This window comes from Aythya marila, assembly GCF_965140915.1.
Source record: "Aythya marila genome assembly, chromosome: 32".
Taxonomy (NCBI): domain Eukaryota; kingdom Metazoa; phylum Chordata; class Aves; order Anseriformes; family Anatidae; genus Aythya; species Aythya marila.
In genome coordinates, this window is record NC_139073.1 from 362,403 (window position 1) to 388,257 (window position 25,855).

At 45.9% G+C, this 25,855-nt stretch overlaps 2 long non-coding RNA genes and 1 pseudogene across 3 annotated transcripts; 1 reads left to right on the forward strand and 2 right to left on the reverse strand.

Annotated features, from left to right (window-relative positions):
- The first annotated feature begins 5,180 nt into the window (after nucleotides 1-5,180).
- LOC309889087 lies at nucleotides 5,181-9,541 on the forward strand. Its single transcript, XR_014319184.1, has 2 exons — nucleotides 5,181-5,984; nucleotides 6,639-9,541. It is a non-coding gene; the product is annotated as an uncharacterized lncRNA (long non-coding RNA).
- Nucleotides 9,542-9,761: 220 nt separating this feature from the next.
- Nucleotides 9,762-14,169, reverse strand: LOC309889086 (E3 ubiquitin-protein ligase RNF114-like; annotated as a pseudogene). The gene is made up of 2 exons: nucleotides 13,165-14,169; nucleotides 9,762-12,950 (listed from the first exon to the last, which is right to left on the reverse strand). The product of its transcript is annotated as an E3 ubiquitin-protein ligase RNF114-like (transcript).
- Nucleotides 14,170-19,616: 5,447 nt separating this feature from the next.
- Nucleotides 19,617-24,635, reverse strand: LOC309889088. Its single transcript, XR_014319185.1, has 3 exons — nucleotides 24,444-24,635; nucleotides 23,541-23,619; nucleotides 19,617-22,022 (listed from the first exon to the last, which is right to left on the reverse strand). It is a non-coding gene; the product is annotated as an uncharacterized lncRNA (long non-coding RNA).
- Nucleotides 24,636-25,855: the final 1,220 nt, after the last annotated feature.

The following is a 25,855-nucleotide window of genomic DNA, read 5'->3' on the forward strand; positions in this document are numbered from 1 at the left end:
TGATCTCACGTGCACATGTATAGTATGATCCACAAACATTTAAATTAGGAGACTGGTTAAAAATGATGATAGCTAAAACAATATTTAGCTTAGACCAGTTATACTTGTATCCTGGTCCTGACATTCTTCAGAAAGGAATTAGAAACATTGACCTAGAAATGCTTCCCCTCCAAAGATCTGAGTTTTGATTTTTGAAAGAAAAATAGGTGCCTTATACTTCAAACCTCAAGTCAACCTCTACAAATGCTAATTATCTTAGCTGCCATCAGAAGCAGGATGCTTCAGTAGAGAACGCATCGTCCTTTACTGTGTATTGAGTCATTCAGAGCTTCCATTTGGCATTTCAGTTTCGAATCCACAATAAAACCTATGCGTTATATTCCAGACATGCCCAAAAGAAAGACATGCACATGCAAAAAATAAAATTCTACCATCATTATGTCTGAAAGGTTTAAGTTGATTGCACAAACCACAAGTTTTTGCTTTAGAGGAATTATAAAGAAGTGGATGCTGTGGTTATATCTTGCTGTCGGTCCTCCTTTAGCGCAAGCTGTGCATACGGGAAGATCTTCTGCACAACTTGTAAAATATTCTCTACTGATCTTTTAAAAAGTGCCATGAAAATGGGTGATAGTGCTTGTCCGGGTGAAGCCAAGATCCTGTTTGATGCCGGAACAACCTTCTTCCTAGTGGTCATTCAAAACTGGGAAAAAAATAGTCTACCAAGTCGGCTTTTTTTGATTTGATAATAAATCTGCAGACTGTTAAGTCATCAAGCACTTCAAGACTGGTTGAAATAATCTCTACATTAATATAAAAGGAATTCCTCAAACACACTGCGGCCGCTTACCTTTAATATACTCGTTGGATGCCATGGAGCTGTATTTCTTGCTTTCGCCTGCGCTGGAAGGCTTCCTTTCCTTGTAAGGTTGTTTACTGCCCTCGCTTCTGCATTGCTCACATGAAGAGCCATCTGGAGGATGGCATTCTTCCTTCTTCTCCCACATTATCTTCTGGAAACAATGATCTAAGTGTTCCAAGGAGCCTTTCGCTTTCCTGGTGTTTCTCCTTTTTCTTCTTCTCCTTTTTCTTCTTCTTTTACGCTTGCGATTGGCATTGTCAAAGTGGAGCGCACAGAAACACAAATCGTGAAGTCTGAAAGAAACATGCAAGTTAAAAAGAGAAAAAAAAGATGTGGCACTTGTTGCCTATATGAAACTTGATTTATTTTACCACAGGTGATGATTTGCAGCATGTCAGCTATTTTGTGGTGCTATGTGCACACGCAACTTACTTTAGATGCAGCAAACTTAAGCCCTCAGATTGAAGGACCATAGGTCCTGGTTTGTACACAGATCATTAACAATGGCTAGCTCTGGAATAGGTGCAAGCAGAAAAAAACTTTTAACCTAATCCAGAATGGTGTACGGATGTGATTCGAATTATGTGGTCCAAAGCTCTGACACAATTCAACAATAGCTTTCACGTCTTCACTGATCAACCTAACAACATGATCCCCAGTCAGCTGATGCTATCTAAATAACTTAGAAACTACCAGAAAAAAAAAAAAAAAAAGAAAAGAAAAGAAAAAAAGAGAAGAAAAAAAAGGAGAAAAAAAAAAAAAAAGGAAGACATGAGAAGCACCCAGAAAAGAATTAGGATAAAAAATGCAGAGTATGCTGGAATCCTTGCTTACTTAGAATCCTTCTCTCCATGTTTATCTTTAGACTTCTTTTTCTTCTAGAACTTGTGATATTTTTGCATTTTTTTCACCACCTAAAAGCTCCTTTTCTATCTTTCTGTCTTTCCTTTCTATTTCACTTTCACTACCTTCTGCACGGGTATATTTTCTTTTTCTGTTTCCTTCTGTTTCATTTTTCTGGCGACAGTTCTCCAAATGAGCTGACACAGGTGGAAGCGCATGTCTTTCACGAGAATGTCTTCCGGAATGTTGCTGAAGTACTGAGCAACGATGCAAGTCTGCTCGGGGTGTGCTAAAGCGACGTACATCTTCCTCTCTCAAGAGGGAACCGTGAGGCCATACGCTTTTGTAATGATAACGCTTATGTGACCTGCTGTAGTTAAGTTGCAGTCGATTTGTCAAGGGCTACATCTCCGTGAGAGAACTTTCTCTCTCTACTGTCTCCTGTCGCATGAGGTGAATAGTAATCGTTCTAATAGCTACATCTTTCCCATCTCCGTGCTTCATCTCGATAGTATCTTTCTCTGCTCCAACTTCTTTCCCCTTTGGATCGGTAATATCTATTGCTACCTTGTTCTGATCTTCCTCCACTGCCAGATCTGTACTTTGAATATTTGACTGCTCGTCTGCCATTCTCAGGGCTGTTTCTTTCAGCAGGGAAAGCTCTGCACCTGCTTCCCTCCCAGTACTCCTGCTTGTGACGCTTTTGCTCAACAACTTCCATGCTCTGAGAGCACCTCCTCTTGCTGGAAGGACCTGCTTTTGGACTCTCCTTCTCTTCAGTAGGAGCACGTTCCCTCTTGCTTTGGTAACGCCCTTTGTCAGTGGTTTTAGTCTCGTCCTTTGTATCTTGGCATCTCTCTGTAATAGCTGAGGAGGAAAGGTTTTTAGAGCTACATTCAGTGTCAGACTTGAAAGAGGAAGTTTGCCACAATTTCTCACCAGGCTCACAAGACTCTTTGCCGGACAAAACGTTTTCTTTTGAAATGAGGTCACGCTCTTTTGATCGTCTTGGTTTCTCCTTCTCTCCACCGTCATCACATTGGTACTGTGCGAGGTATTCATCATTCCCAGCAGATTTCGGAGGGTCCGCGACACTGCACAAAATAAGATCACATTTCTCACTTCTGCTGAAGGACGTGAATATTAAGAGGAAAACCTTCCAAAGTCAAACAAACAAAAACCTCCGGACTACAGAACACTCGCAAAGATATGCCATTTAGAAACCTCTCCGGTGATTAGGACACCTTCTCCAGCTCCCAGAGAAAGTGTTTTTTCCCCTCTTGCTTCTGAAGCCATTGCACTAAAAAAGCAAACGCATCTCTCTCCCTCCACATGCTGCTCTGAATGAGAGCCAGAATATTCAAAACCACCCTATTTGTTCTCCCCACAGAGCTGAAAAAAACACCAGTTGAAACAGAGTTTTCTACCTCTCTCCCAAGAATTTACATTCACATACCCTATGACTGAAAAAATACAAGGCGGGACTGAGGAGGAACAGCCAGTGCTGGAAATGAAAAAAAGCAGCCCGTTTCTTCAGAGTCTTAAGCCTATGCTACTAGGAAAAAAACAAAACAAAACAAAACAAGAGGAGAGGAAAACAACAGCGGGAAATTTACCTATTCTCCACGTGTTCAATTGCAAAGCCTCCTCTGGAGGATCAACAGCTGTGAATTCAGCGTGCTTAGGAGAAATCAGATCTACATCTGAACCACAACTCTTTCAGTAGTATCACTAACTTATGTGTTGCCTTCAGGGGGCAGTGGCGACCTGGTTCAGGAACGGCACGGCGACCAACCCCAGGCCGCTCGGTCCATCGGCTCACAGACACCAACGTGCTGGATGGCAAATGGCGTTTATTGTCGAGTCACATGGGGTTATATACCCGAGGCCCATAGCGCCTCTTCCGCTTGCTTACATCACAGCCCACACGCTACTGTCCATCAAGGGACGGGCTCCACCTTTCCGTACAGCACGACATCTTCCGGCCGCCAGACCCTAACTACCCACATTTCCCCCCTCCCTATGCACAACCAAATTAGCTAAAATATAACAATCTTAAGACGTAGACATCATAACTTAAATAAAAAACATAAGGCACAATAACCAGGAGAAAACTAGGAGGTAACTGGTAACCCTGAGTAAATACACTCTTAAAGTAGTTGTTGGTGTTCTACCAACATAATGTAAACTTTCTCTAACCAGCTTTTAACAAACAACACAAGCTTATTTAGTATACAAGGTCCAAAGATAAGATCACACAACGGCATCGCAGCCCCCCACCCACGGAGGTCGCTTCGCTGTTGTCTGGATTCTGCCAGTGTGGAACTCTCAGGCTTAGACAGGACGCTTGCTGACTTATTGTCTTCTCTTGTCACCGGGGTATACAGATTACGGGGGTGTCCGATGATCCGTTCCTGTGAACAGAAACTCAGTTTTCATTAGTTTTATTCTGAGTCGCGGTCGGGTCAATGCGCCGAACTGGTGCCAGCGCCCAAGCCACTGTGATCTGGCAAACAGTAGGCGAGTTGATCTTTCCTTGAGGCAGCATTTTCCACTGGAAGTTGGAGCGTTGCCATGGGCCCACAGGCCCTGGGCTTGCGCCTGGGGGGTGATCACTGTTGGGTCCATACCCATTAGGCACTGCAGGCTAGCATACAGTTGTCCTCCCATTCTTGTTTAAAAATGATCATCCCCCCCCCCGTCAAAGATCAGTCGACAAGTTTGTTTTATATCAAACAGGAGCATATTGTCTCCCCCGAAAACACCATCTATGAGGGTGGAGATCATTGCAGAATGAAGCCCTTTATCCGCAATGGCTTTAACAACCGCTTGTACATCCCATATTGTAAGGACTATAAATCTCGAAACTGGACATTGGAATTCATTATAAAGATACAACAAATGGGAGAATTAGCAACAACCAGCTCTTGCAATTAAGAAACATGCCAATTCAGCAGATTCCTGACCAAAGGTGAAAAGTACACTGTGAGGAAGACTCGGGGTCTTCCTCCCAAAGACCCCTGCCCACGTCCCAAAGACCCCTGCCCACAATTCTTGGAAGGCTCTGCGCAGGCGCAAGGTGCCAAAAGACTAATTGGCATGAGAAGCGAGGGAAGGCGGGGATAGGTAATGCATATGTATAGGTGCTTGTAGAATATTGATAGATTGATTGTATAAATTCAAGACTGCTTTCTGCTTTGAGTATGCACGATAGGTGGAGAGATCCCCCGTGCATCCAGCGCTGCAATAAAGAATATACCACTTAAAGGAATTTCGGCTTCGATCTTTGAATCACTCCTGCCCTGTCCCGTGCAAATTACCTAAAGCGAGAAGCCGTGGGCCCCTTCCCAAGGTCAGTCTCCCACGAAGACTGGGAGCCTGTCTTAAGAAACTGGCAGAAACTGGTCCTGCGGATGGACAAGAGCCAAGGAGCAACTGAGTCTGCGCAGAGACAAGAGGTCAAGGAGCAGTGACGAGGAAGAGTCACCAGCCTTCATCCCCACGACCCCCGACGACCACCACCAAGACACACTGCGCAAGCGCAGATGGGAGGAGTTTCCAGCAATGACTGCTTGGGACTCATTTTAAGACGAAGCGGGGACAGGCTATGAATAGGTACGGGCGCGTTGTGAAACTTCAGGCCTACGTAACTCTTTGCTGCAGATAAGCAAGGCAAGTTGCCACGTCGGGTGCGCACGTCTTTGGTGGGACTATCCCCCGCTCTGCCCTGCGCTGAATAAACATTCGTACTTTACAATCCTACTGACTGGGGAGTCAATGGGGACGCCTTGGGGGGTCTCATTTGGGGCCGGGGTCACTGGTAAAGGTCAAGAAGAGGTCAGGGGCCGGGGGTCAGGCTCGCAGAGCGGGACCAGGCCCCGTCTCCATGGCGACCGCTCTGCTCCGGCCCCCACAATGCGCCCCGCGCCGCTGCCCACTCAGAATCGGGTCCGGCTGTGATTGACAGCGGAGAGGCGTGACCGCAGAAGGGCCGAAGGGGCGGGACCGCAGGAGGCTCCTCCACGAATCGGATCGCGGGGGCCCCGGCGAGGGGCGGGCCGCGCGGTCCAATGGGATCGGCGTCCGGGCCGCGCCTCGGGGCGAGCTCAGCCAATAGCGGCCGACGCGGATGGCGGCCAATAGCAGCGCTTCGTGGGCGGGCCGAAGGGGCCGGCGGGGCCCAATGGGCGGCGGGCGCCGCGCGGCTGCGCACTGAGCGCCCGGGCGGCGGAGCGGTGCCGCGGGCGGAGGGCGGCCGCCATGGAGCAGGGCTACGGCGGTAAGTGCGGGGCCGGCCCCGGCCCGCGGCGCCTCCCTGGCCGTCCCGCCGCCTCCCCGGCCGGGCTCGGGCGTTTGGCGGCGGCTTCAGCGGCCGCTTCGGGGCAGGGAGATGTTGGGCCCGCCTCCCGTGAGGGGGCGCCGCAGCCTATTGGCCGAGCGGCGCGTCGTTCAGCGGAGGGAGCCCGCCGACTGGCGGGCGCAGCTGTGAGGCGCCGGGAGGTGGGGGCGGCCGAGGGGGGAGGGAGAGGCCTGGGGGGGGTGGGGAGGGGGAGGGACATGACGGCGGGGGGGGGGTGTCTGGTGCTACCCCTCATCCTCTCCTTTTCCCGGTCGACCCCCCGGTTCCTGTCCGGTTGGCGGAAATGGAGCCGGGCCATTTCTGAAGACGCCACAAAATGGCGGCCGCGCGGCCCCGCCCCCTGCCCCTGGCGCCCGGTATCCCCTTCCCCCCCCCTTAAACCAGCCCCCTCTTGCCCCCCTCCCCCTCTTGCCCTCCCCCTTTTTGCCCCCATCCGTCTGCCCTTCCCCTCATACCCCCTCTTTTTACCCTACCACTTGTACCCTATTTCCTCCTTTCCTCCTCCCCCCCTTTTTACCCTTTCCTTTTACCCCCCACCCCACCAGGGGTATCCAGCCAGTCCCGTTTTTTTAGGGGGGAGCCTCTCGGCTGGAGGGGAGGGCAGCCCAACACAGCTTCTCTTACTGTTTTTCTGGATGAATCGGAAGAGGTAATGAAGAGCATCCAAAGCCTCCCATCGTAGCTGCCTATTCTCGCAAGTGTGGCAAAGGAGGAGCCATCCCACCAACTGCCCCAGGAGTGTGAGAGGGGAGACCCATGGCCAGCAGCAGGACCAAAGCCTCGAGGGGCTCAGGGCTGTGCGGGGCTCAGGGAGGAGGATGCAGCACTGCGGGGCCTCGGTCCCTGCCATGGGGACTGCCTTCCACCTTCCAGAAGCCCCGAGGCTTGGCGAGCAGTGGCCCCGTGGGATACGGGGCTGCCAGAAGACCTGAGTGGGCAGCCCCCGGTTCCCCCAAGGGAGGCGGGCACCCTTCCTGCCCTGTGCTGCCTGTGCGTGGCACTGAAGTAGGGCCTGTCCGTTCCGGAGTGGATGCTGAATTCCCTCCGGGTGAGGAAGCGCCCCTGGGAACACTGCTCTTGGCAAGTGGCAGACCTGCAAGATGTCCTGCAGCTCACTGAAGCCGGAGACGGGAGAATTTCTGATGAAGAGCTTCAGCATGCGGTCCATGGCGTCCAGGGTCTGCAAGGACAACAAAGGGGTGGCAGTGGATCTCCAGTCCCTCTCCCTCTGCCAGGATCTGCACAGATCTCAGCACAGAGCAGCCAGGGACCAACCCAGAGGGATGGGTGTTCCAAGAGCTCTCCCAGAGCATACCTCCAAGTAGCTGACACGGCTCGGGCCCTCCAAATGCTCGTGTGAAGGAAGCAAGAAGATGCTATTGAAGCACACGAGCAGGATGCTCTTCTTGCCCTCCAGCACTGACTTGACATAGCTGCAAAGAAAGCAAGGGGCCTTGTTGTCACGGTGCTGGGAGCAGGGCCTCAGGGCCTCAGGGAGGAGGACGCAGCACTGCGGGGCCTCGGTCCCTGCCATGGGGGCTGCCTTCCACCTTCCAGAAGCCCCGAGGCTTGGCGAGCAGCGGCCCCGCGGCCGGCACTGCCAGGCTGCTGCCTAGACAGGGGAAGCCTGGAAGCCGGGCCCAGGGCCAGAGCAGGGGCTGGGCACGTACCTCAAGTGGCCAAGTGCAAGCATGGCTTGCTGCTGCACCGCTGTGTGCAGAACGTCCAAGGGCTCGTCTTCCAGCAGCACCTGCACAGCACAACCGGGATGGCACCGGGCATCGGGCGGCACAGCTCGGCAGCGCCAGCAGAGCTGGTCCAGGTCAGAAGGGCCGGTGGAGCCCCAGTGCCCCCAGCCAGCTGTGGCACCCAGAGGGCCGCCCTGCCACCTCCCTGCTGCTGAGCTCTCCGCTGGCGGGGCTTCTCAATGGCCCCAAGGCCGTCGGGGGCAGCTGAGTGTCCACGCAGCGCTTGCCCCCGCCAAAGCCCTCGAGAGTCCCGTCCCCACAGCCTGCCCTTGCACCCCTCCCAGAGCCACCAGGGGGTGTCCCCTCACCTTAATATGCTCTGCCAGCTGGTATTTGCTGCAGAAGGCATCGAGGCCGCTCCACAGGCCGCAGTTTCTGGCGGTTCTGCAGATGCTGATGACGCTCCTTAGGAACTTCATCTTCTGGCTTTTATCCTGGCAGCCGGGTGTCAGAGAGACCAACGGGGAGTGTGAGAGGGGAGACCCATGGCCGGCAGCAGGACCAAAGTCTCGAGGGGCTCAGGGCTGTGCGGGGCTCCTGGAGGGCGGCAGCTCTGCCTCGCCAGCAGCCCGCCAGCATCCTGGCAGCAGAGCTGCGCGACCCTCAGGAGACACAGGCACAGCCACCATGGCAAGGCCACACCTACCTGTTGCGTGCTGCTGACGAAGGACAGAATGCTGTGCAAGCTCTCCGCTTCTTTCTTGTAGACAGCTAACTTGTCAGCTTCTAAGAAGGCAGGAGAAGAAGGAGGGTTGTAGAAGTTGCCCCCTTAATTAATTTTCAGAGAGCATTGCATTAATAATAGAAAGGAATTTATTGAGTAAGCAACAGCAAGGAAAACAGCGCTGGGCGGCCGGGGAGTCTCGGCTCCGCCAACGGCGCGCACCTCACCCCCGCCAGGGTCCCTTTTTATATTTTGGTAATTCCGGGATTACGCAGCACATCTGGTATATTCTGCGACTGCGCGCACTGTTGCTAGGGGGTCGTCTCTGTCCCTCTGGTGGTCGTGAAGATGAAGGCCATAGTCTTCCTCGGCGTTGTGGTTCACCTTGTTTTTTGTTTTTTTTGGTCATGTTGGGCCAGCGTGAGACAGGAAGGCAGGATGTTGATACACTAGTTTAACAACTTATCAGGAGATGGTTACATGAGCTTTGCAGCAGTGGTTTTTTAACAAAAGAGGCTACTGAGATGCAGAAGGAGAGAAGGGGAGGGGGTTCTCTATTTTGTTACATTAAGCAAAAGAATTTTCATAGTGTCTAGCAAAGCATTATACAGCTCCTTACTTCAGCAGGGAGTTTTCACAACTCCCGTTCCTCAAACAGAACTCCTTGTTTTTATAATACAAAAGACAATGAACAAACATTTATTGTGTATTACACTGCGGATGGACAAGAGCCAAGGAGCAACTGAGTCTGCGCAGAGACAAGAGGTCAAGGAGCAGTGACGAGGAAGAGTCACCAGCCTTCATCCCCACGACCCCCGACGACCACCACCAAGACACACTGCGCAAGCGCAGATGGGAGGAGTTTCCAGCAATGACTGCTTGGGACTCATTTTAAGACGAAGCGGGGACAGGCTATGAATAGGTACGGGCGCGTTGTGAAACTTCAGGCCTACGTAACTCTTTGCTGCAGATAAGCAAGGCAAGTTGCCACGTCGGGTGCGCACGTCTTTGGTGGGACTATCCCCCGCTCTGCCCTGCGCTGAATAAACATTCGTACTTTACAATCCTACTGACTGGGGAGTCAATGGGGACGCCTTGGGGGGTCTCATTTGGGGCCGGGGTCACTGGTAAAGGTCAAGAAGAGGTCAGGGGCCGGGGGTCAGGCTCGCAGAGCGGGACCAGGCCCCGTCTCCATGGCGACCGCTCTGCTCCGGCCCCCACAATGCGCCCCGCGCCGCTGCCCACTCAGAATCGGGTCCGGCTGTGATTGACAGCGGAGAGGCGTGACCACAGAAGGGCCGAAGGGGCGGGACCGCAGGAGGCTCCTCCACGAATCGGATCGCGGGGGCCCCGGCGAGGGGCGGGCCGCGCGGTCCAATGGGACCCCCCCCCGCTCGGGGGCAGGAGGTGGAAGAGGGTGGATGGGGGGGGAAGGTGCTTTTGGTTTCTTTCCTTTGTTTCTCACTTCTCTATTATCCTATATATATATAGGATAATAAAAAGAGAGCTACATATATAGAACAAAAATATCAAATAAAAGTACTTAAATATATTTAAGAAAGGTCAAATAAACGAATTTATTTAAAATATCTTAAAATACGTATATATGAAATTTTATATACCTATATGAGATACTATTTACTAAATTGCTTACAAATAACAGAACAGTGTGCAACAAAAGCCTCTGGAGAGTAAAAAGTATGTTGAAGACTACGTGTCGGACCAGAAGGCTGAGATTTCTTTCTTAATTTCCTAGTAAGAAAAAAAAAGACAAAATTATGACTCAAACTACTATCACTGATCCGGGGCACAATCAAATGCAAACACGTCCCCTATTCATTCATAAGTGAAGGATTGAGACCAAAAACACAACTTCATGATGAAAGCGCCCAAGTGGACTAAATAATTAAGTAAACAGGTACAACTTTGGAAATGAAAGGTTTGGTTATAGAACTAACTACTTGGTGGTATCATTCTGACCATATATATCCAGTACCAGATTTGCCCTCCATGGAACAAGGCAGTGTCTCCACATATCACTCTTTTGTTCAAGTTGTCATTTTTTTTTTCCCTATAAAGTTGGACTTTGCCATGGTAGCACTAATGTTGAATTTAAGTTCTCACCTCTGTATTTAGCAATTTGAAGAGGAACTCTCTGTCAAAGCGTCCTGGTCTTCGTAAAGCAGGATCTATAGAATCCAGTCTGTTGGTAGCTCCGATTACCACAATCTCCCCTCTGTTATCTATGCTGTCCATAAGCGTCAGAAGAGTTGAAACAATGGAACTAATAGAAAAATATAGGTTTTACTTACCGGTTCAGTAAATTTTGTTCCATTCCACATGACTTTCTTCCATGAGTAGTCATAATGGACAAGCTTTTTAAGGACAAGACTCATTTTAAGACATAAAAAATAGGTAAGTTAACACAGACCACTTGCTGATATCAGGCTTAGTAAATTGGTTTCAACTATCGTTTAGAATCACCTGTTTTGGCATTGAGTTACAAGTTTTCAGGATAAATTAACGTGTTCACAGTAAATTAAACAGGTCATCATCCTTTTTTTTTTTTTTCATTCCCCAAAGATCAAGCAGATTTTATGTAGGTGCAAAACTGTAATACCTATGAATGTCAGAATTGCATGGAAGTGCACTTAGAACAGTTGCAGAAATCTAGACTCAGGCCAATCTTTATCACAAAACTTTGTCATAGCCAGAACCTAGAAATCCCTACCCAACCACTAGCACATTGTAATCTCTTCACAGACCAAGCATTAGGAATCACCAACCCCATAACACAGTACTTTTCCCACACTGATGTATTCTTTCCCTAAGACTAAGATTGCAGTCACCAAGCAGATACCTCAGTGAGAATCTATACCAGCCTTACCACATTAGGGAAAGCACACCAAAACCAAGTTAAATATATTAGAAGCCACAAACTTGCTGGACACAAAGTTTAATCAAGATGTTTTAGCTGGGGTGCGTTTCATTTCTTAGGGGTAAGGCTATGCTGCAGTCTGCAGAGTGTGAAGTTTATTGGTCAAATAAATTGATTAGTACTCAGTTCTGTGGTGATGCAGGTCCGCTGCTCCAATCAGGCATGCCAAGTTCAATGAGACCAGACATCTCAGCACTACTACTCCAATTTCCAAGCTCTGTTCGGGTCTCTGAGACTGCTTGATCTCAGCATATTGACCGTGCAATTAGTGTTAAACTAAAAATGAAACTCTACAATGAAAGTGTATAACTGAGTATCAAGTATCCATTGTCTATGAATTCAAACTTGTTTATATTTTACATTTTCTTTGAAAGCTATACCTCCATCCTGTATGTATATGGAAAACAATCTAAGTACAGCTTCAGCTACCTTAGCGACGTTTAAGTAAAAACAGGAATTCAAAATACTTGTTAGAATCTGCAATGCAGAAGGCAGTGCTGTGCAAGTGCTACGGGTTATAAGTTTTGCTACCAGCTTGCCTTGAGGGATGGAACAACTAGGAATATATATATGAAATTTTTAGTTGACATAAGATACGGATATTGAAAAAGCTTCTGAATTCCCCTACAAGCATAAGGCTTAAGATTCCTAGAAAACCGATTTTTTAAACACCAGTTTAATAAGGCCAACAAATGATTAATATTTGCTATAACAGTTGAAAGTTATGCATTTTAGCTAACACCAAAGTTCTGTTTTCCAGGCAGGCTAGAAATTATGGTCAAAGTATGGAACAAAATCGTCATCAGGTATAGAACTAAAGTGTTTTGAACTAGTTTCTTACTCAGCTTCAAACATTTTTGCTAAGGAATGTTGCAGTTTGAAGACATACTGAAGACATGTTTTCCATATAATTGAGAGGCTGCCTGTGAGAATTCACACACTGGTAAACATCATGAAATCACAGGCATCATAGGCCAGTTGAAACAGGAACTAATCTGGTGAGTTAGCACCTAGGGGTCTCACTAAAGGAAAAGAGCCACAAAGACACCTCTCATACTATCATTTAAGAAATGTAAACAAGATCAGGGGAAGAAGAGGTTTACCAGCTAGTTCATGCCAGTCAATTTGGAGTATTTCTGGCTTTAGTCAAACTAGCACAACTGGCAGAAAGCAATCAGAAAACAGGCAGATGTGAAGGAAAACAGAACTGTCTCCTCCACACTGACCTATAAATAAGCTTTGTGTGAAACAAAAAAGAAAATTAGCCTTACGTGGTTGAACAACATAGTCATATTAATAAAAAACAAGAATGATACCAAAAGATCAAATGGGGATTCAAAACTAAGATTAAAGTCTTCCATATTTCTGAATGCCTGAGTTCATCTTGGCATGGACAGGGAGAAGTGCAAGAATGCTGGCCATTTCCCTCTCATGGAAGCTTGGTTTGACAATTAGTCTTCTTTTTTATTTTATTTATCCCGCAAAGAACGCATCAAAACCTGTGCCATCATATCATCTTCATCAGCATCATAATCCTATGAACAAAGGGTACAGAAATTCTTTTACTGCCAGGGCCATATTGGTTAACACAACACAAAACCAGCTGTCTCCTCCTCTGACTTAACAGTAATTCAACTTCTCGCATTATACCATCTGCAAGGACTACATTTTACAGTAGTGGCTACATAAAAAAAGCTGGGTTTTAAGAGTCATCAGGCTCACGTATTCCAAGGATGAAGAAACACGTACCACAAAAGTATCATATGAAAACCAGTGTCGTCTCTGAAGGTGTTCCATGAAGTTAGCACTCCTGTAATTTGGATCTCCCCACGGCATCGAGGCACAAATTGGGCAAACCACTTGTTTTGCATCCATGCTGTGCAATGTTTTTCAGTGCTCAACTAGTCCTTCTTGATCAAAGCTTTTCTTGCTGCAATATGGACAAGGAAAGGTGAAGCGATTGGGGAAGTTCCTGGTGTTGTGGAGTGGTTCTTTAGTCACAGCTTTCACACCTTCCATGATATAGTTCTGGTACTTTGAACAAGAAGCTGCGTGGCTGCGCATCTTTGAGAGAAACATCTTTTTGTTGCAGCCATTACAAGTGCTTTCTGTCGCTTCGAACTGCTTTTCCAAGTCCAGAGCCCTGCTGCCAGGCGCCAGGGTGCTGCGGCAGACACCACAGACTGGCTTTTTGAGCTTGAGGCACTCCTGCAGGCATGGTGTGCAAAACACGTGTCCGCAGGGGACGCGCATGGGGCTGTCGAACACCTCGAGGCACACGGGGCAGGTGAGGCGCGCCAGCGGGTCGGGCCGCTCGAGGCCGCGGGCGGAGGGTGCGCAGGATGCCGAGGATCCGCCACCGCCCCCTGCCACCGCCATCTCGCCGGCAGCCGCCGCACGGCCACGGCCCTGGCGCACGCTTCGTTGGGTTAGAAACTGGCTGGATAGCCGGGCCCAAAGAGTCGTGGTAAATGGAGTCAAGTCCAGTTGGAGGCCAGTCACTAGTGGCGTCCCCCAGGGCTCAGTGCTGGGGCCGGTCCTCTTTAATATCTTCATCGATGATCTGGATGAGGGCATTGAGTGCACCCTCAGTAAGTTTGCAGATGACACCAAGTTAGGTGCGTGTGTCGATCTGCTCGAGGGTAGGAAAGCTCTGCAGGAGGATCTGGATAGGCTGCACCGATGGGCTGAGGTCAACTGCATGAAGTTCAACAAGGCCAAGTGCCGGGTCCTGCACCTGGGGCGCAATAACCCCAAGCAGAGCTACAGGCTGGGAGATGAGTGGTTGGAGAGCTGCCTGGCAGAGAAGGACCTGGGAGTGATGGTGGATAGTCGGCTGAATATGAGCCAGCGGTGTGCTCAGGTGGCCAAGAAGGCCAACAGCATCCTGGCTTGTATCAGAAACAGTGTGACCAGCAGGGCTAGGGAGGTTATTGGCCCCCCTGGACTCGGCTCTGGTGACACCGCACCTCGAGTACTGTGTTCAGTTTTGGGCTCCTCGCTACAAGAAGGACATCGAGGGACTTGAGCGGGTGCAGAGAAGGGCGACGAAGCTGGTGAGGTGCCTGGAGAACAAGTCCTACGAGGAGCGGCTGAAGGAGCTGGGCTTGTTCAGCCTGGAGAACAGGAGGCTCAGGGGCGACCTTATTGCTCTCTACAGATACCTTAAAGGAGGCTGTAGTGAGGTGGGGGTTGGCCTGTTCTCCCACGTGACTGCTGACAGGACGAGGGGGAATGGGCTTAAGTTGCGCCAGGGGAGTTTTAGGTTAGATGTTAGGAAGAACTTCTTTACTGAAAGGGTTGTTAGACACTGGAACAGGCTGCCCAGGGAGGTGGTGGAGTCACCATCCCTGGAAGTCTTTAAAAGACGTTTAGATGTAGAGCTTAGGGATATGGTTTAGTGGGGACTGTTAGCGTTAGGTCAGAGGTTGGACTCGATGATCTTGAGGTCTCTTCCAACCTAGAAATTCTGTGATTCTGTGATTCTGTGAATGTGGTCTTGTTTACTGGAGTGCACAGGAGAGAGACCATCTATCTCATCAAAGAAAATAATTGAAGGTCGCATCTGATAGGCCTAGCACAAAAACACAGAGTAAAACAGCATTATTTAAAGGAAAAATGCACAAAAACATCATGGTTGGAATGTCATCTAAACTAGATCTTTCATTTTAGCCTCTGGGACCTCTACTGATAGAGCTACTGGAGTATCTGGCATGACTAACAGAAGACAGTCTGTGTCAACCCACTGTATCCGGGTGACAGGAAGCAAATCGTTCCAGTAGTTCTTACAGCTGACATTCACAGCAGAAACACTGGCATTTCCATTTCAGTGGGAAAAAAAAAAACTAACAAAATACAAAAAAAAGAGCAAGTTCTACTTAAAAACGTTGACCACAGAAAATAATGGTTTCAACTCTGACAGAATACACTGTGCATTTCAACCTTACCTGTTCAAATAACACACGAAGTTGGCGTTCTGATTCCCCCATGTATTTTCTCATGCAGTCTGAAGCATTTCTCATAAAAAATGATATTTTCCTGTCACTTCGACTATATTCACTGGCAAGTGCACGAGCAACTAGTGTTTTCCCTGTTCCTGGGGGGCCATAAAATAGACAGCCTCTGCAATAAAAATGATCCAGATAGGAAAAAAAACATCATGATGAGTACCTCCTACAACCATCGTCTCTAGAACAAACTCATCCTTCCTAACCAAAACACATCATGTACAAGACAGCAGTAATAGCTGAAGTGTGGGTAGAGGCAGAACAGATAGAAGTTCTGCGTTTTTACAACGTTTCACAAGAAAATTCATTTTTTTCACCCAAAGAAATGAATAAGGGGGTAACTCAAACGTATAAAACCTTCAAAAGAGAGCATACTGTCCCAGAAGGACACTTCCAAAACTGCTGACAAACAGGGTGATTACAGCAAACCGGAGCCAAACGGGCAAACTTCAGCACAGAATCTGAGAATGGGCTGAATGGTGAATCACCAGTTCATTCTTCAGCAATAAACTGCTGTAGTGGGTTTACGTGGCAAGGTTTTGGTAGCAGGGAGCCATAGGGGTGGTTTCTGTGAGAAAGATCTAGAAGCTGCCCCATGTTTGGGAAGGGCCCCATTGTTTTCCAGATCCGAGCCAATAAGCGATGTTGTTTTGCGCCTCTGTGAGAGCATATTTAAGACAGGGAAAAAACGCTGCGCCACACAGCAGCCGGGAGAGTCAAGGGAGTGGGAGAACAGCCTTGCACCAAGGTCAGTGTAGAAGGAGGGGGAGAGGTGCTCCAGGCGCCGGAGCAGAAGTCCCCTGCGGCCTGTGGTGAGGACCATGGTGAAGCAGGATGTCCCCCTGCAGCCCATGGAGTACCACGGTGGAGCAGGGTTCCACGCTGCAGCCCGTGGAGGAGACCACGGTGGAGCAGGTGGCCCTGCACCGACGGAGGCTGCCGCCTGTGGAAGACCCCTGCCGGAGCAGATTCCGGGCCGGACCTGTAGCCCGTGGAGAGGAGCCCACGCAGGAGCAGGTGATCTGGCAGGAGCTGCTGCCCGTAGGGGAGCCAGGTTGGAGCAGTTTTCTCCTGAGGGATGGACCCCGTGGTACGGACCCATATCTGGAGCAGTTCTGGAAGAGCTGCTGCCTGTGGGAAGCCCACGCCGGATCAGTTCATCAAGGACTGCATCCCGTGGGTGGGACCCCACAGCACAGGGGACGAGAGTGACCGAGAAGGAGCGGCAGAGAAGAAGTGCTGTAGACTGACCATAACCCCCATTCCCCGTTCCCCTGCGCCGCTCGGGGGGAGGAGGTGGAAGAGGGTGGATGGGGGGGGAAGGTGCTTTTGTTTTTTTTTTTTCCTTTGTTTTCTCACTTCTCTCGCTTGTTAGTTGTAGGCAATAAATCTTACTATCTCCTTATGCCGAGTCTGTTTTGCCCGTTACAATAATTATTGCATGATTTTCTCGTCCTTATCTCAATCCTTGAGCCCTTTTCACATATTTTCTCCCCATTCCTCTTTGAGGAGGGGGAGTGAGAGAGCGGCTGTGGTGGAGCTCGGCTGCCCACTCGAGCGGAACCACGACAACTGCATATTCTTGCTTTCACAATATGCAGAATCTGTTAGTAAAGCATTTAATGCTCCTTTCAAAAGCATTAAGTTACTGGGTTTGGTCTCTCAGACCATCTATTGCTGATGGCAAGTGAGGAAGCCTAAAGCCAGAAGGAAAAGCGATGCCTTAGCACTCAGAGGAAAAAAAAAAAAAAGAAAGCAAAAGTAGGCAGGAAAAACAACTGGGCTTCCAGGCAACATATTACAATTGACTTCCACTAGATAATCCCTTCTTGCTTACAAACTAATCAAGCTGACTTGTACATAAAACTGAGAACAAAACCACTCCAACCCAACTAACCCAACTTTTTAAAAACACCAGATGGTAAAACTTAAAATTTTAAGACATTGCTTATATTTTTAACCTACAAATATTCTTGATTCTATCCGTTTTTAAGAAACCACTTTTTGCTACTACTAAAACAAATGTTCACCGCTGCCAAAAATGTTGAAGCATGGAAGCATATTGATACCTTAATTGAACTTTCTCCTGAAAACAGCTGACTTAAGATTTATCACTGAGTTACCTTGGGGGCTGAATATTGAACCGCTGAAAAACTTCTGGATACAGGAAGGGAAAAATCACCATCTCTTTCAAAGCTGCGATGTGTTCGGAAAGACCACCCACGTTCTCAAATCCAATCTAAAGAGAAATTCAACACAACAGAGTTTGTATGTTAAAGAAAGCAGCAATCTAGATCAAGGTTTCATCAGAAATTATCTCAGCACAATGGAAACATTCTGGGCAATTTTTGAAGTTGCTTTAGAGAAAACCATCAACAAAGGTAGTTGTAGATGGCACACTGAGATCTTTCATAATCACTGGAAACACTCACTGACATGATGATTAGTTTACGACTTACCACACTATTTGCATTGCATCTCCCTGACTTCTTCCAACTTTCTTTTGATCCCTCTGAACTCTCTTTAGGTCCCGTTTCTGACGTTTCACTCGAAAAGTCCTGATTTGAATTAAGGAGAAGTTATAGGGCTTCTTTTTCTTTAAGATGCAGCTCGAAGATTTGTTTTTCGTAATAATGCCAAGCAAATGTAGAAGACATTAATTAATATATAGAAGACCTAATTAATTGACATAAACTTACACAGTTACATTCAGATAAACTTAAACATGGCTAAATATTCATTGGAAGGAGGTTCATCCCTCCCCTATTCTCTAACGACAGCAACCTTCTTGGTTGCTCTCGCCATCCTCACTGCTCTCACCACCATCCTCCGTATCACACGTGCTAAGCAAGGGAGATGAGCAAGAGGGTGTAGAATCACTGATGTCATCTGCACGTCTCTGTCTGCAAGCAAGCATATAGACCAGAAAGTTAAAAAGAAAATAGAGCAGATACTAAGTAACACCAAAAATTAAGGGAATTCTATCTCAAAATTTACTCTGAGATCTATTTTCCAGTCCATTGTACTCCTTAGGAATCTGATTTCAAAGGCCATGACATGATTTTCCTCGTGACAACTGTCTGCTTTCAAGAATGCTCAACAAAATATCTGGCAATCAACAGCATTCTCTACGCACTAACTGCTTACAGAATCCAAAAAGCCTTTATCATTACTAAGGCAATTTATCATTTCATTTAGATCTTTTATTGTTTAAGGTTAACTTCATATAGAAACATTAGTTGATTCCAAACAGAAACTAGAGTCAGTATTTGAGTGATAACTTTTTCTTTTTTTTTTTTTTTTAAATCTAACAAAACTTCCATAAAGCCTCTCCCTCTAAATTGAATAAAATTATTTTCGGTTTTAAGAAAATCATTTGTATCCTTCAAGATTAAATAGTCTGACTAAGATTTTTAAGGGGGGATTCTGGCTTCAGTTCCAGAACCAAAGAATTTCAGTTACAGAAACTCAGACACTACCTCCATAATCATCTTATCAGCGACCCACAAATATTGGAGTTAAAAAAGAAACCAACTTAAAAGTATCCACCTCCTCCCCTCCAAATATTTCTTTCCTCTCTACCTTAAGACTACCAAAGTACCGATCATAAACTTACTCTGTAATTACCACTAAACTGAAAACCCTTTGAAGCATTATGCAGTAAGGAGACTGACAGCTCTACGGATAAGTAAGAGCTATCACTAGCCATACACCAACCTGGCACGTCTTCTATATTTTTGTGACCCAGCATTTTCAAGTGACTCTTTCTGTCTGACAGAATGGGGCTGGCCCGAGTTAGTCCTCTCTCGATCTCTTTGTCTTACTGAAAGGAAAGAATTTAGAATAATGATACAGATACATTTAAGAGAGGAGGATATCAAAAGATAAAGAAAATGCCACGTGTTTCACTCATCCCTAATTCCAGAAGAATTTTTAACTGTTTTTGCTTTTCATCAGTGCATGGCACAAGTGGAAAACTACGCCCTGTTTAAAGGTGAACTGAAAATCACAAGAGCAAGACTGTTAAGTGTGATTAATTACTGTTATATCAAGGATACATAGCACTAAGCATGCCAAACAGCAAAGAAATACAATGTGCACAGGACACACGTGTCTGATGAAAACAGTGAAGTTCATGTGCAGAATGAAGGTACAGAACTGAAACAGAACTGTGTGTGCAAACACATGTATTTACATTCAAAAATTTTATCTCACTTATGTGCAAGAAATAAGGTTTTAAGAGAAACTGTGCGTTCAACCTACTTTCCATAGGAGCTTGGTAGCAGTCAACAGGTTTACTCTGTCGAAGGTTGTAACGCCTTGGAACATCTTCACCATCATTTTCTTTGTTCTCACTTCCTTTTGATGTTTGTAGTGTACCACAAAATGACACCGAATCGTTAAGTACTTTTGCAAATTATATGAAATCCAAAATGCATTACACAGATGCCTGTAAGTTTTATTATTATCGTTATTTTAATGACACAGTGGATCCTGCAAAACCTTAAGATGAATTTATGCAAGTCACGTTTCAGAAATCACAAATCCTAGCAGATGAGCATGCATCTAGACATTGTTCTGTCCTCTCTGAAACTGCTGATGGACTTGTCGTCAGCCTCAGTGTTTAACAACAGGCAAAATTCTGTCATATTGCTTAGCTAAGATGCAGATCTTCTGAAAACAGCTATTTCAGAAAGCCACTTCTTAGTTTGAGAAAGTATTTAATGGAAAGGGTTTTAATAATCTGTAGTGCTAAGACTAAGCGTAGTAATCTAAGTCCAAGTCTAGCTCTGCCACAAATTCTGGGAGCAATAATGGGCCAGACACAGGCTTGAAGCTCACCAATGAGAAAACAATGCCAAATGCACATAAGCTTAGGCCATTAGCTTCTGTCAAGTAACCTGAAGTTGTTTCATGAAAGATGGTAAAAAACACAAGAACCAGAGTGCAATTATCTACTGGGTTCTGGAGAATATCCTCTCACGTTAACAGCAGGACACCGAGGAAGGAACATACATACTCCGTTCACCTACCTGTTTGCCAAAAGGACTTATCTTTTTTTCTTGGAAAGCACTGCCCTCTTTGGTTTTTATTTTTTAACCCTAAAGGTTGCATTGCTTTCTGAATGCAAGGTAGGTGCCATGGGGTATACAGACAGCACACAGAAAACTGAGCAATCAGTAAATGAGTTTGTGATCACTACCATCTCCAGTCCTTGGTGTTCCAACACTTCTACCACAAAAGCATGAATTTCTCTGCTTTAGTGCTCCTCTAACCCTTTCCTTTTTCCAATAACTTCCTTTATAACAACACTGACACTTTCCTCACTCTTTTCTGGCGTATTTTTCATTATAAAAGTATATTCTAGCTCTTTCCTGATTTAAAATTGTAGTTTGCATTTTGATCATCAATTGATTTCCCATTCAACATGCTATTTAAAATTCCTCTCTGCAAGTCTCTACTGCACAGCTCCCTGAAACCCACACACTTTAACCAAGCTTCTCCCTCTAGACTGGCCCCCTCCTTGTATTCAAGCTCCTCTTATTAAGACTTTGAGCTAATGTTTTCCTAACTAAACCTCCAAAGGAGTCAACTCTGCTTCTCCCTTACTAGTCCATGGCCCAGCCATTCTTCCTCTGAAGAACTTCCCTCGGGTTCCCACCTGCCACTGTGCATCTCTCTGCTCCTCTGGGCCTCTGAAGGGAGGAGCAAAGTATTTTCTGGGGCTCAGCCTCCTGTCACTGTCTCTCTGAGCTCCTTTGCAGGTGTGCAGCTGGGCTCTATCACATAATCTAACTCGTCAGCTCGTCTACTGCAACACCCTTTTCGGTCCTTAAGTACAGTCTTGCCCTGTTCTGATCTGTTTAGAAAGCTCCTACAAGGATGATCTAATTTACTGCCTTAATCACAACTAACGTTCTTCTCAAAAACTGTAAGTTTTCCCATCACTTCCAAGTTAATATGGGCTTTCGTGGCTTAACCTCATTCCACAAGTCACTGAGTACCCAGATGACAGCTCCTAATTACAGGCCCTGACAGCAGCTTACGGTGACTGCCTCCTAAACACAGAAATGCACAACGCTATCTTCCCTCCTGCTGAGCTTCACGCTTGGGAGGAGCTTTTCATACACTTCTGGCAGCCTATCTATCTTGCTTCCTGAAAATTCTTGCTGTGCTGCTCAAAACCATGAAAACTGTCACGCTCCTGCTGTAGCGGTATCGCCGTTTCACATGCTGAGTAATGCTGTCCATTTCTTTCCATTCCCACCTGTCTACAACCATCTGTTGCCTTTTATCTTGTAAGCAGTTTGGAAAAGGGCTGTTTGTTTTTTGTTGTTTTTTTTTTTTTTTCACCTGTTCTGAGCTCACTACAGTACAGCCCTAGAGCTCATACTAAGGCTTGTGAAGTCAATAGCAACACAGAATTGTTACAGAAGACAAATACCCAGTAGATTAGCTTGTTTCAATTGTTTAAGACAAGGCTTTTGGTTAGAACAGAGTAAAGAAAACTTAAAACCAGAACTCACCAATCTCATCTGGACTGCCAGGTCCAGTTCTTTCAAAGTCCGACTTCACACAGGTCAAGATATCAAGGTTCTCCTAATTCCAAGCAGCAAGAAAGATCGGTCACAAACGTGCAGAAAAACAGACGTGCATACATGTACATCCACTGACAGACACGTCTGTCTGTTGATGCTTACACAGTAACATTATCGAGGCACCCCGTATACACACAAAAAATAAATTATTGCACAAGAGGAGAGAATGGGAATATGATTGCGTGCACCCACAATCAGTAACAAGAATTTCTGCTCTAAACCAGGGCTCAGTACATGCAGTGGTTAAATACTTGCCCAGATACAAAACTGAGTGCATTAGTTAATCATAGGTTAATAACCTACAGTGTGACAGAAGCAAGGAAAAAGAACTACCTTTCTAGCAGACATACCAAAAGAAATCATACAGGCGTGTGAGAGATGCTAATAAAAAGTACTGTGGACAATTCTGGATTCATTTCACAGCCCTGGGCAACCAGCTCTAGGTGTCCCTGCTTGAGCAGGGGAGGGTTGGACCAGGTGACCTCCAGAGGCCCCTTCTAACCTCAACCATTCTGTGATTTGAGAGAAAAAGAAGGCAATTCAGAGCTAAACAAAAAGCTATGAAAGTAGGTTATCGGGAAGTTTTAAAATGATGTGCCTATCATTCAAAAGAACAGTAATTTAATAAAATAGTTTAATTTAATAGAGCAAAACTAAGACAGAGGAGTATGATTGCTGCATACAGCTTTAACAGGGGTTCCTCTAGAGACAGGGGTTTATTTAAGCTCTCAGGCAAGGCCAGCACACGAACAAATATACATAAAGTAGCCATCAGTTCATTCAGCTGGAAATTTGAAAGGCTTCAAGTTCCTGAAAACTCTGGGAGCAGTTTGCAACCAAGGAAGAATTCTAAAATGCAAGTTAGGTCAATTAAAGAAAACAGCTCCATTTGCCTGTAACAGATGATTAAAGCTACATGATACTGGAGACTCTTTGTGAGCTCTCGGGAAAAAAAACGTTAACAGGAATCAAAATTCGAGCGAGTGACCAACACAGGAAGCCATGCACTGCCTTTTGTTAAGCTTTCCAAGTAAGTGCGTTCCTGAGCATGACGAGAAATATGATCTAGGAGTTACGGATAAAAAGCTAAACAGCTTAAACTGCCAAGCTGATGGAAAACACCAGTCTTTCTGCATATTCAGTCCCCCAGGCAGAGCTTTTAGTAACATTTGGAGTAAAAACCCAAGTCCAAAACAGCTGTTTGTAAACAGTGTCTATTCAAAATGCAGAAGGCAATTCAGAAACTGGAGTGGAAGACATGCATTTCAGCATCTCCCCGTTATCCCACATCTTCTGCAGAAGATGCTTCCTCCACTCTTAAAAGATATCTGGAGCACAACCGTATCAGTAAGACATGAAGATATAACCAGAGAGCAAGACCAAATGGTAGTTTAGACCACACTATTCTTTGGAAGGAAGTTATTTCAGTTCAATTAAAAATTACAACTAAGTTACTTCCCTACGTGAAATACTCTACAAAAATGGCAAACTGACGGAGTATTTGCTCTGTCATTTGTACCTCAACATCTTCCCAACATCTTTGGCATCTACGCATCTGCTCCATTTCATCCATTTTTTGTAGCACAACTTCCGCAGTACTAAGATACAAAGTTGACATGTAAGAGCAAAGTTAGGCATGTATGAACAAAATAAAACAGCACACATAATCAGTAAGAGATTTTAATGTAGTACGCACAAAGCAAAAGTCATTGACACTTAGCCAAGATTTTAGACATTACCAAAAAATTAGGTCAAATCTTTATTTTTGATAGAGATTTAAGAACAAGCTTTTGAGGATTTGCAAACATACGCTGTTTTCAGGTTTATTTTCCCCTCTTACTGAGCACATTTAAAATATATATATATTTAAATGCAGGAGGAAAATAAGAATTCTGACATCCTACTAAGATGTTATAAAAAAATTATGTCAACTTTTAATCCTTCTTAAGTTGCTCTGCACAGTAGCATTAAGTCATTTTTTGTTAACCGAGGAAAGGCTGTTTGTTCTTCTCTACATGGGAATCTAAGTTTCGTGTTGTAGAAAATGATGAAATGCAAGGAAAGCAAATTCTGAAGCAGAAAACAATTTTGGCTTCAGAAACAGAAATAAACCATGGACAGAAATGCAGAATCGCTAGGACTACTTTGCTTTGACTGTATCAAACCATCCTCAGTTTCTTAATCAAGCATTACATTTACTTTTGTGAGTATGGAACCAAAAGTTCATTAAAAATGAAGGCACTTCTGATGCTAAGAAAACTGCCAAATGGGGAAAACTCAACAAATTGAACTCTCAATGCCAGGAGCAGCCATACCTCTTTGCTGTCAAAATACAGAGCAAGTCGAGGCCAACATCATGCCACAGTGCAAAGGCTTGCTAAGAAAGATCATTTTAAGAGGTCTGCAAGAAAAGATGACTTACTTTGTTATAAGTTTGTCAAATAGAATGGACGAGTTAGTAGTAGAGTACCGACTGCGTCCGACTCTACAGCTGCGGCGCAGCTCCAAGTCCCTGTTTTCTCCGTGGACTCGTCTCACAGTTTTTGCACCAGCTCTACTCCTCAATGTTCTGGTGACTGAAACGCAGAAACAAAGTATTTTGAAACAGTGAAGATGGGATTCTCCTTATTTCACCGTTGCTCTTGTAAAATGGAAACAGACAAACAAAAAAGGCACCCTGAAGTGGATTGATTTTTCTTTACATTTCAGATCAGAAGTTGTTGTCACAACCACTGCATTCCACTTACTTATCGCTCTGCACGTTTAAACCGTCTACTTAAAACTGTGACCTGTAGAGAAATTCTTAAAGAGACTGAAAGCTAGCCAGACAAAAAAAAAAGGTGCAACTTTTGTTCCATGCAGGAGGGAAATCTACTCCAGTTATTTCTGTCTTGGAAAAGTGAGAACAATCAACACCTTTCTCTAAGGTGTTTTCACTCCATTCATGTCAAACTGTATCTAACAGTGCTCAAAACAAACACTATTACATTGCAAGCCTCTTCCTAAGAGGTGTATGTTTGATTACTCTGTTTATGCATGCAGCACTTTCATTTCCTGCATTATGATCTAACAGCTCAAGGAGGTAAGAATCGTTTCAAGAGAAACACCCAAACACCACATAACTCAAACTCGTGCTTTTTAGAAAAAAGCCTGCCCATTGTTTACCATACAGCACCCTTTGGCACAGGTTTGTTGCTTGCACTGTCATTAAAAGAGCCAAGAGGACAAGGGGAAGGGAAGAGCTACACCACTGTGCTGCTAGGATCACAGCTAAGGTTTACTTTTGTGCTTGCCAGCTATAAAACTGAGTTTGAACTTATCAAGTATCGATTTACTTTGCACAATTAGAACAGTTTGCTTTGTGCCTACGAAGCTGCAATTCACACTGCTCCCTCCCCAAGGAATTCATAAAATCTCCTATTTGCACCTACCTCTCTTCACAGAAAAGTCACTGAGGAGTGAATTCAGCTGACTACAGAAGGCTTTGGGGCCAAATGAAAGCGATGGAGTGACCAAGTGCCATCCTCTTCAGTAACCAGCGTAAATAGGTATCCCGGGAAGTTACAGCCACTTACCTGTGTTATATTCTTTTTTTCGTTCCAGTTTTGGCTTTCTCAACTGCCTACATTAAGAAAGAGGACAGGGGAGAGAAGGGAGAAAAGACTTGTTGTATTAGACCCATCAAGGATGGGAAATTTCACCATGTTTACAAGCCAGTTCTCCATGGTATTCAAAGAGAAGCCTGTAGGCCTCACGCAGGATCCAGATCCCAAGTCTGTTGCGTACCATATACACGCGGTTCTGTATGTACCCACATTTCCTAGCTTGCTCATG